The sequence below is a fragment of the Monodelphis domestica genome, chromosome 6, assembly GCF_027887165.1.
Source record: "Monodelphis domestica isolate mMonDom1 chromosome 6, mMonDom1.pri, whole genome shotgun sequence".
In the NCBI taxonomy this organism is placed as follows: domain Eukaryota; kingdom Metazoa; phylum Chordata; class Mammalia; order Didelphimorphia; family Didelphidae; genus Monodelphis; species Monodelphis domestica.
The window spans coordinates 28,864,914-28,874,793 of record NC_077232.1 but is presented as its reverse complement, the minus strand read 5'-3'; positions in this window follow the sequence as shown (position 1 = coordinate 28,874,793).

Sequence of the window (9,880 nt, the reverse complement as noted above, 5' to 3'; positions counted from 1 at the left end):
GGTCAGCCCCTCACCGGGGGACTGCCAGCAATCTATCAATCAATCAGCAACTATTCATAAAGCATCTGGTATACACTAAGGAGACAGCTATAAAGGAGGAAAAAATCCATAGAAACAAGAATCTGACCTTCTAATGAGGGAAAACAAGCACATAGAAAAGTGGATACAGTATAAATATAAAGTGAACAAATACAAATATAGGCATAGAAGTCAAATTCAAGATAGTTTGGGGGAAGGTACTCAGTTGAAGTCCAAGAAAGGCTTCATGCTAAAGATGATTCTTGAGCTGTGCTATCCTCAAGGAAGAGAGGAACATTATGAGGTCAACAGAAGAAGGAAATGATAACACTACTTAAGTATTAGTTCTTTTCTCCTCTGACACTAGTATCCCTCTAGTGTAGGTCCTCATCCCCTCAAGCCTGGGTTATTTCTTTTAATTAAAATTTTTTATTTAATTAATTTAGAATATTTTTCTATGGTTCCATGATTCATATTCTTTCTCTTCCTTCCCTCCCACCCTGTAACCAACAAGCAATTCCACTGGGTTTTATATGTGTCATTGATCAAGACTTATTTTCATATTATTGATATTTGCACCAGGATGATCATTTAGAATCTACATCCCCAGTCATATCCCCATTGACCCATGTGATCAAGCAGCTGTTTTTCTTCTGTGTTTCCGCTCCCTCAGTTCTTTCTCTGGATGTGAATAGTGTTCTTGCTCACAAGTCCTTCAGAATTATCCTGGATTTGCATCACCACTAATGGAGAAGTCCATCACATTCGATTGTGTATCAGTCTCTGTGTACAATGTTCTCCTAGTTCTGCTCCTCTCACTCTGCATCAGTTCCTGGAGGTCGTTCCAGTTCACATGGAATCCCTCCAGTTCATTATTCCTTTGAGCACAATAGTATTCCCTCACCAAAAAAATACCACAATTTGTTCAGCCATTCCCCAATTGAAGGGCATCCCCTCATTTTCCAATTTTTTGCCATCAAGCCTGGATTATTGCAATAGCAGCTGATGGGTCTGCCTGCCTCAGGTCTCTCTTCACTCCAATCCATTCTCCTTGGCTGTGAAAGTGATTTTCCTAAATTGTGGGTCTAATTATGCCACTCCCCTGTTCAGCAAACTTCAGTGGCTACCTATTACCTCCTGAATGAAATATCGAGTCCTCTGTTTGGCTTTTAAAATCCTCCCTAACATGGCCTCTTCTTACCTTTCCAGTTTTTTTATACCTCGGGCTCCACCATGTTTTGTTGCATCTAGTAACATCAGCCCCTTGCTATTTCTCTCACCCTATACTCATCTCCTGACTCTATACCTGGAATTCTATCTCTTCTTGCCTCTGCTTCTTGGCTCTGCTGGCTTTCTTCAAGTTTCAGCTCAGGAAGATTTATCAGGTCTTCCTCCATCCTTGTCCCTCCCCTGAGATTGGCTTCAACTTACTATGTATCTATGTATCTATGTATCCATCCATCCATCCATCTATCTATCTATCTATCTATCTATCTATCTATCTATCTATCTATCCCTCTATCTATCTATCTATCTATCTATCTATCTATCTATCTATCTATCTATCTATCTATCCCTCCATCTATCTATCTATCTATCTATCTATCTATCTATCTATCTATCTATCTCATCTGTCTGTTCATCCATCTGTCCATCTATGTATCCATCCATGTATCTTTCATCTCTCTCTCTCTATATATATATATATACACACACACACACACACACACATATATATATGTATATATATATATCTTTTTTTAACCCTTACCTTCATTCTTAGTATCAATTCTAAGACAGAAAAATGGCAAAGGCAATCAAGGTTAAGTGACCCGCCCAGGGTTTCCCAGGTAGGAAGGATCTGAGGCCAGATTTGAACCTGGTTCCCCCCAACTACAGGCTTGACACTCTATCCACTGAGCAACCTTGCTGCCCCTACCTTGTATATATCTTGAATGGACATAGTTGTTACATGTTGTCTCCTCCATTAGACAGGGCAGGGATTGTTTTTGCCTCTCTTTGTACCCCCAGGAGCTAGCCCAGTGCCTGGCACGTTGTGAGGACTTACTAAATGCTTGTGACCTTGACTCGATCTACATTATTTTTTAGTTCTTCTCCACCTCTGAGATGCCATGGCAAGACTGTCTGTGGTCATGTCAAAAGTTCAATCTAATGCTTACAGGATTTAGAGATGGAAGTTGAATGGATAGAGGGCTGAACTTTGTTAAGAAAACTTGGGGGCAGCTAGGTGGCACAGTGGATAGAGATTCAGGCCTGGAGTTGGGAGGACCTGGGTTCAAATGTGTCTTCACCCACTTCCTGGCTATGTGACCCCGGGTGAGACCCAATTGCCTAGATATTACTGCTCTTCTATCTTAAAATTGATACTAAGATGGAAAGTAAAGGTTTAAAAAAGGAAAAAAGAAAACTTGGTTTTGTATCTCACCTCTCATACTTACCAGCTACATCACCAGAACCAAGCAATTTAAAGTCTTTGAGGATCAATTTCCTCATCTGTTTAGCCACCAGGTGGCATTTGACATCCAATAATAATAATAATAATAATAATAATAATAATAATAATAGTATTGCTTAGTCATTTTGGTTGTGTTCCACTTTCTATGACCTCATTTTTTTCATCAAAGATACTGTAGTGGTTTGCCATTTCCTTCTCCAGCTCATTTGACAGATGAGGATACCGAGGCAGGATTAATATTTGTTTGTTTGTTTTTAATCCTTACCTAGAATCCATACTAGGCATTAGCTCCAAGGCAGAAAAGTGGTAAGGGCTAGGCAATGGGGGTTAAGTGACTTGCCCAGGGTCACCCAGCTGGGAAATATCTGAGCACAGATTTGAACTCAAGAAGATGAGCCTTCCTGATTCCAGTCCAGTGCTTCATCCTCTGTGCCACTTAGATGCTCCAATGATAATGATAGCTAGCATTTTTATAGAGAGCTTTAAGGTTTACAATGTGCTTTGCCAATATTATCTCAATGGATTCTCATAACAACTGTGGGAGATAGATGTTATTATCACCATTTGACAAATAAGGCAATTGAGGCAGAGTATATAAGTATTTGAGGTTGGATTTGAACTCAGGTCTTCCTGTCTCCAGGTTCAGTACTCTTATCCACTATGCCCTCTCGCTGTACTCTAAGAGGCAATTCTTATATACCCCAGTGGGACACGAGTGCCAAGTAAATGCTATGTTTTGATGGTTTTTAGAGAGTGTTTGACACTGTCCCGCAGCTCCACAACTTCCTTTGGGGCCCATTGCCAACTTATCATTAAGGAGTGAGGAGATTTGTGTGGCCGCCCAATTAGAACTTAGCTCTGAGCTCCCAACCACAGGTGAAATACAATCTCCATCTTTCTAGAGCGTGCTATATTTTGGTGAGCACTAATCATATTACCTTGACATTCTGGAGTTGATCTCTTGGGAAGCAAATATAAAGGAGAGGACCATAGAACTGATAAACAGTACATAAGTACTACAGAAAAACAAATAACAGACCACACCTGCCATCCCCGTACCACCCTCCCAATGCCTGGAGGTCCACCACACAGACGAGTGAACTAGACCCAGAAATTCTTTTTTATTTTTTAACTCCTACCTTCTGACTTAGAGTTAATATTGTGTATTGGTTCTAAGGCAGAAGAACAGTAAGGGCTTGGCAATGGGGGTTAAGTGACTTGCCCAGGGTCACACAGCTAGGAAGTGTCCAAGGTGAGAGATCCAGGAATTCATAAACTTGTTTAGTTCTCCACTGAGCTCCCTTTCAAGTAGGTAAAGATCTGTCTCCACTGGCTGCTCATTGAATTCCTGGAAGAAGCACCTGTGGAAGGGCTCTGGAGCCCAGACCTAGGGAAGATAAAGGTCAGGATCCAGTACACACTGGAACTGGAGAATGGGGTATTGGCATTTCCCTCGTGCTTAACTGTCTGGCTGCTGTTGAGAACTTCAGATGGATCCTGGCCTCAGCTAGGCCACTAAAGAATGGATGGATGGGTGGGTGAGTAAGTGAGTGGACTGAGCATGGATGGATGGATAGATGGATAGTCTCTGGAGATACAAATAAAAAACGAGATTGCCTACCTTCCAGGAAGCCAGGGGAGCCAAGAGGCAGAGGCAAGGAAAGAGCTTATATCTATGGACTTGTTCAGATCTTCAATTAAGATAATATATGCAAAACATTTTGCAAATCCTAGAGATATTACAATTATTGCTCTTTTTACAAATAGAAAAACTGAGGGTCAGATCGGGGAAACCACCTGCCCAAAGTCACACAGTAAGGAACAGTCGGGATTTGAACCTAGAACCTATGACTCTAAATCCAGTGCTTATTGTCCTGTGCCTGCCAGTTAGGCCAGCCCAATCAGCTTAGCCAATCAAAGCCAACTTAAGTAGGAAAAGAATTAAACTGGGGATTGTCTTTTTATTTTCATGTAGAAAGCACTTGCCCTTAGGTTATAAATGTTATTGTATTTGTGTAGTACTTGAGTGCCGCCCTCAGCCTTCCAGCATCACAGGAGTCCAGTTGCGGCACTTTTAAAACCCTTGATCAATAGCTGATTTCTATCGTCTTCTGGCCCCAGCTGCCAATCCCTTCTGTATAATGGAGGATGAAGCCTTTGCTGTACATGTTATGAATGCAAACGCTGCAGGTAACATATGTTTGGTGTGTGCAGAGGAGGGGGCTGGGATTTTGTAAATGAGCAGGCCCAAGAAGAGTCTTCCTCAGGCCTGGTGTGAGGGGCCCAGAAGTGGACACTCAATAGTCCCTTCTCTAGAACCTCCTCTGAGGAGGACATCTTACTGTCACCTACCCTGGGACACAGAGCACTGGGTTTGGGAGTTTGGCAACTCACTTGGCTGCTTGCTGGCCATGGGACCTTGAACAAAAAGCTCTTTCCTCCTCTCTGCGTCAGTTTCTCAATTTATAAAAAAGAAAAACCCGGCAAGAAGAGAGCGATTGAAGGTTATATTCTATTTTGAACTCTGGGCCTGTGTTTCCTGATCTGTAAAATAAAGGAGATTAACTTTATTACCTCCAAGGGCCCTTCCAACTTGGAGATACAGTCCTGTCCTCAAATTTCTTGCACTGGCAATGCCCCAGGTCTGCAGTCCCTTCCCTCCTTTACTCAGACTCACAATAACTCCTAATTCCAGCTTTTGTTGTCATTCCATTGAGTCTGACTCTTCATGACCCCATTTGGGTTTTTCTCAGCAAAAATACTGAAGTGATTTGCCATTCCCTTTTCTAGTTCATTTACAGATGAAGAAACTGAGGCAAACAGAGTTAAGTTACTTAAGGTCACTCACCTGGGAAGTGTCTGAGGCCAGACCTGAACCTCAGGAAGGTGAGTATTTTTTTAAAAACCTTCACCTTCTGTCTTGGAGTCAATACTGTGTATTAGTTCCAAGGCAGAAGAGTGGTAAGGGCCAGGCAATGGGGGTCAAGTGACTTGCTCAGGGTCACACAGCTAGGAAGTATATCACAGGAAGATTAGTCTCTTTTTTTAGACCCTCACCTTCTGTCTTGGAATCGATACTGTGTATTGGTTCCAAGACAGAAGAATGGTAAGAGCTAGGCAATGGGGGTGAAGTGACTTGCCCAGGGTCACACAGCTGGGAAGTATCTGAGACCAGATTTGAACCCAGGACCTCCCATCTCTGGGCCTGGCTCTCAATCCACTGAGCTACCCAGCTTTCCCCAGGAAGATGAGTCTTCCTGACTCTATGCCCAGTACTCTGTGCACTGTGGCACCACCTGGCTACCCAAACAGCTCAGTTAACACCTCCTAAACAAAGCCTTCCCCAGCTAGGAATGCTCCTTCTCTCCCTTTGGGGATGTCTTTGTCTCCTTTTCTCCATACTTTGGAGCTGCTTATTTGTAGGCACTGTATCCCCACTGGGGAAGGGAAGCCTGTGTGGCAGGGACCACCTCTCTGGATCCTGGATCTTTGTATTCCTTCAGGCACCCAACATTCTGGCCATGACCTCCTATTTTGGAGCCTTTAATTAAGGATGCTCCTGGGTGCAGGACTTCCTCACCTTGTGTCGGCCTCAAGGAAATCCTCCTAAGGCTGCCCCCTCAAGATGCCCCTAAAGGCCTTGCCTCCTCCCCTGAAATCCCACGGCATCTGCTGGGTGCTCCATTCCCCAGGCCTCTGTTGTTTTCTGTCTATTGAAAATCAGCTCCATGACAGGGACCCTTTGCCTCTTGTCTCCACATTGCCTGCCCCAAGTGCATGCCTCAGGAGAAACCTAATCCGGGCCCCCCTTATCCTCTCCCTCCCTCCTTAGGAATCAGTTCATTTGGGGCCCTGCTCTAATCACAGAAGCCTGTCACTCCACTCTCAAGGTGTCCTTTTAGGGAATTTGGCTTCATGGAAAGGTTCAGGTCTGCGGTGTCCTGGCCAAAGGGCGCTCGGGAGACCTCGCACTCAGTGCTAAGGGCAGACTACGGACTCTAGAGATGCGCAAAGTCAACTCCAGTCCTGGGGTGACTATAACCTTCCCGGCATCTCCCAGTCCAGAGATGACCCAGATCTGCTCCAGGCTCCAGGCAGCAAAGCCAGGCCTGCCACGCTCAGCAGTTCAGGGCTCAGAAGCTCTGAGACTGAGCCAAAACAAGCCAGTCTCTGGGAAGAGATTGGAGGGAAGCGTTCTGCCCGACAAACAGACTTCCTGTAAACCTTAACGCATTGGGCCGTGTCCGAAAGAAGGCCAGCCATGGCATTGGAGAGACCTGAGTTCACACTCACTGGCTGTGTGACCTTGGAGAAGTCCCCTTACCTCTATGCCCCAGACACCTCCCAGAAGACTCTATCAATAAAGGGCATGACCACGTGATCCCTTCTCTACTTTTCTGAAAGCACAGACCAGCCCATAAGAGATCTGCAGTTTCACTGGTAAAGGTATTCCCTGGGTGGAGGCTCTGTGGCTCTATAGGTCTGGCCACAGCTTAGAACCTTAGGTTCTAGGGATGTCAGAGGTATTTAGCCCAACCCCTCCTCTCATTTAAAAGATGACTAACAAACTAAATGAAATCAAATGGAGAGATCAAAGGATTTGTTCAAGATCACACAAGTAATAAAGAACCGAACTGGGGATTTGAACCCGGCTCCTCTGACTAAATCCAGCTCTTTTCACTGCACCAGGATGCCATTCATCTATCACAGCCTGTAGGATCAACTTGATGCTGCAGTGAAGTATCAGAGGAGGGTATTTTTGGAGGATGATAAATGTGCTAATATTTGTGGTTATAAGAACACAGGAATTAGATCTGGAAGGGACTTAAGGGATCATTTAGTTTCATTTCATCAGTTGATCTCTCTCTCTTCTCTCTCTCTCCTCTCTCTCTCTCTCTTCTCTCTCTCTCTCTCCTTCTCTCTCTCTCCTTCTCTCTCTCTCTCCCTTTCTTTCTTCCTCTCCCTTGCTCATTCTTCCCACCACCCTCTCCCTCTCTTCACCCACCTATTTAAGACCCAACCTAGAATATCATTAGCAAATTTAAGGGGAGTTAACTCCTAATAATCAGCATCAGCCTCTTCTCCAAAATGTATAGCCTCAGGACACTGAATGCTCAAATAAGTGACTTACCCAGCTTCTCTCAGTAGGTGCCAGATCTTGGATCTGAACTCAAGACTTCCTTATTCCCAGGCTAGCTCTCAGTCTCTTATGCCATGCTACCTCCTTTCTTATTTTACAGCTAAAAGTACTGTGATCCAGAGGGGAAATGACCTACCCAAGTTCATCCAGGTAGCAAGCAGCAGAGCTAGAATTTGAACGTAGAGTCTCTGGCTCCAATCTTAGTGTGTTTCCCACCATTTCTTGGCTGCCTACAATAATGACAACAACCACCATAAATGAAATCTCTGTAAAAATACATCTAAGTTGATAAACTCAGGCCAGATGATGGCTACAGGAATGAAAGTTCTTCTTATGGTCTCCTGATGAAGTAAACAAATACTTAAGGCTCATGCTTCCCAGGGCAGTGAGATAACTCAATAGATGAGGAGCCAGGGCTGGAGATGGGAAGTCCTGGGTTCAAATCTGGTCTCAGACACTTCCTAGCTGTGTGACCCTGGGCAAGTCACTTGACCCCCATTGCCTAGCCCTTACTACTCTTCTTCCTTAGAACCAACGCATGGTATTGATTCTAAGAGAGAAGGCAAGGGTTGGGAGAAAAAAAAAGGCTGATGCTTCCAATGAATGAATTACAGTTGCCATGGTACAGAGGGTGTCATCCTTGGGACTGCATGGCCTGTGCTTGATGTTCCCAAACCAGTTCACATCCGATCAGCATCAGCGAAGCCCCAGGTAGTGGCTATGTGCCAGGCACTGCTTTAGGTGCTGGACCCTCTGACATAACAGGATCAGCAAAGCCCTCAAGGAGCTTCCCAGCAGCCCATCAGTCCTCTGAGCTGTTTTGTTCCAAATATCATCCTTGCTACCTCGTGGCTGTCCCAAAGGACACATTCCTGTTTGGGATGTTGCGCAGGGTCCAGCCTGGTCCTGGATCTCGAGGTCAGTCAATTTCCATGTCCATTTCAGTCAATTCCAAAAGCCCCTACTGTGTGCCAAGTATTGCATCAGCTCTGAGAAAGACACACTTTTAGCCAAGGCAAAGCTCCTGCCCTACTGGTGCTCAGGGTCTAGAAAGAAAATAAGGTATGACACGTGTTGTTTTTCAGTCATTTTCAGTTGTGTCTGACTCTTTGTGACCCCATTTGGAGATTTTTCTTGGCAAGGATACTGGTGCTTTGTTTTTCATTTTTTGTCATTTCCTTTCCCAGCTCATGTTAATAGATAAGGAAACTGAGACAAACAGGGTTAAGTGACTTGGTCAGGGTCATACAGCTGGTAAGTGTCTGAGGCCAGATTTAAACTCAGGAGAAAGATCTTCCTAACTGTGCATTATGGTGCCAACTAGCTGCCTCTGACACACAGGTAACAATAAATATGGAGGCAGCTGGGTGACTCAGTGGATTGAGAGTCAGACCCAGAGATGGGAGGTCCTGGGTTCAAATATGACCTCAGACACTTCCTAGGTGGGTGACCCTGGGCAAGTCACTTAACCATTGCCTAACCCTTATCTCTCTTCTGCCTTAGGACCAATACTCAGTATTGATTCTAAGATAGAGGTAAGGATTTAAAAACGAAAAACAAAACAATAAATGAACAAAGACCTATAAAATGTGAAGTCCTAAGGGCAAAAGGTCATTGGATTTTGAAGCAGAGCTTCATGGGAAGTGGTGGCTTGTGTGCCCTCTCTCCTTATATCACCTAATCTGACCTCCAGCATCTGGAGACTCTAAACATTGCCTTTTAAGTCATTCAGGTACTTACTATTCAGCTCTTAGGGAGAGGTGCACTGTGGGGGACAGACAGCACCTCTGGAGTCAGAGGGCCCGAGTTCAGATCTCAAGGCTATTACTTGCTGCCTGTGTGAGCTCAGGTAAGCACAGAACCTTGCTAAGTCTCTCTAAAACAAAGGGCCATCCCCAAGGTCCCCTCCAGGTCTGCATCCTATGAAGTGCATGGCCAGCAGCCCATCTTTTGTTCCCCAAACCCCCTGCTGAGTGGCTATAACTGGTGGCATGGCTAGAGGAGAATGGCTAGAAAATGGTGTGGCATATGGTGATATGGGCACTGGGCCAGCCCCAGGCAGGAGAAACTTGGGTTCAAATAATCCTGGCTCTGGTAGCTAGGTGTGCAGTGGCTAGAGTGCAGGACATGGAGTCAGGAAGACTTCTTAGGGAGTTCAAATACTGCCTCAAACACTTACTAGCTGTGTGACCTTGGGCAAGTCACTTCATCCTGCTGGCCTCAGTTCCATCATCCATTAAATGAGC